The sequence below is a fragment of the Lottia gigantea genome (assembly GCF_000327385.1).
Source record: "Lottia gigantea unplaced genomic scaffold LOTGIsca_96, whole genome shotgun sequence".
Taxonomy (NCBI): domain Eukaryota; kingdom Metazoa; phylum Mollusca; class Gastropoda; family Lottiidae; genus Lottia; species Lottia gigantea.
In genome coordinates, this window is record NW_008711113.1 from 835381 (window position 1) to 836944 (window position 1564).

At 32.1% G+C, this 1564-nt stretch overlaps 1 protein-coding gene across 1 annotated transcript in view; it reads right to left on the bottom strand.

Moving 5' to 3' along the window:
- LOTGIDRAFT_91483 (hypothetical protein) overlaps positions 1-1564 on the bottom strand; it is a gene marked incomplete at both ends in the record, with an annotated part of 42817 nt that overhangs the window by 40612 nt on the left and 641 nt on the right. The window lies entirely within an intron of this gene.

The window sequence follows — 1564 nt, forward strand, 5'->3', positions numbered from 1 at the left end:
ATAGTATTGTGGACTATCCAAGATGGTATCTGCATGTTAGAAGGTGATAAATAATCCCGGTACAAGGTAAACCAAGGGGATCAAATCGTGTCTCAACAGAGACGATCGATACAGTAGTTGTTACAGTCAAACTAAAATTACATAAAGACCTCGTTTAAAAAATAAAAAAGTTTAAGCCATTCATCCGCTTTAAGTTGCTAATAAATTCAAGTAGTAATACATTTTATTTAGCGAAGCAATTACTTGTTGTTGCCAAACAATTACAAGCAATATATTCAATAAATGACACTAATACTTAAAGCAACATTAGTACTACTTATATAAAATATTAAATAATGATACAAAAATTAACACTCAATAATAAAAACAACAAAAATATATAAAATATAATTTACATCATAAACAAAATATCTTCTAGGAATTTTACTATACCATGTGGTTTCAACATAGAATAAGAGCAGATAAATAGAGAAGTTAAAATGAATTAACACAATGATGGAACTTCATCACTATCAAGTGTCTTCGGGTGAAAGACTGCATAGATATTATGGCAAGATGGTCAACCATGACTCGCTGATACCCGACACGGTAATTTTGTGGTGAAATTCAATTCACATAGAAGATTTGGACTTGTAACATTAAAATCAACTTAATATGAACATAAACACTTTTCACAAAACAGCGAATCAATGGGACGGTCTTGTAGTAATAACGAGACAGTTGATAAATACTGTTCATAAATAATACTATTTAGTTGAAACATTTCCTTCAGCTTTCCCAAGAAGTTCATAAGCGTTTTCATTTTGATAAGCAGTGGTAAGTTGACCATAAGGATTATCTTGGTTGTTACTGATGTTGCTGAACGGTTGAGTAACTGGTTGATTGATGGTTGTTTCTGGTTGTGGTATATTGCTACTTGACTGGTCAGTGCTAACTATTTGTGACTGGTTTGTCCTAGATCTTGACCTAATATTAATGTAAAGAATATATTTCTGTTTTACTAACATAATACACTAATTAACATTATTAGCTATGTTGACTTTCCAACTGGGCCATGCAGCATATAATAGAAACATCAAGAGTTCCAGACGGTGAGCGTTCTCGCCAAAACATCCTAAGTGAAAGGTTCAGTGGATGTTTCAACCGGTTATATTTATTATTTAAAGGGGCAGTATACACAACTCTCATGAAAAAAATCATCTTAAAGTTTACCTGAAAATTATGGTATATTGTGGTATATTGCTACTTGACTGGTCAGTGCTAACTATTTGTGACTGGTTTGTCCTAGATCTTGACCTAATATTAATGTAAAGAATATATTTCTGTTTTACTAACATAATACACTAATTAACATTATTAGCTATGTTGACTTTCCAACTGGGCCATGCAGCATATAATAGAAACATCAAGAGTTCCAGACGGTGAGCGTTCTCGCCAAAACATCCTAAGTGAAAGGTTCAGTGGATGTTTCAACTGGTTATATTTATTATTTAAAGNGGGCAGTATACACAACTCTCATGAAAAAAATCATCTTAAAGTTTACCTGAAAATTATTCTTAAATTC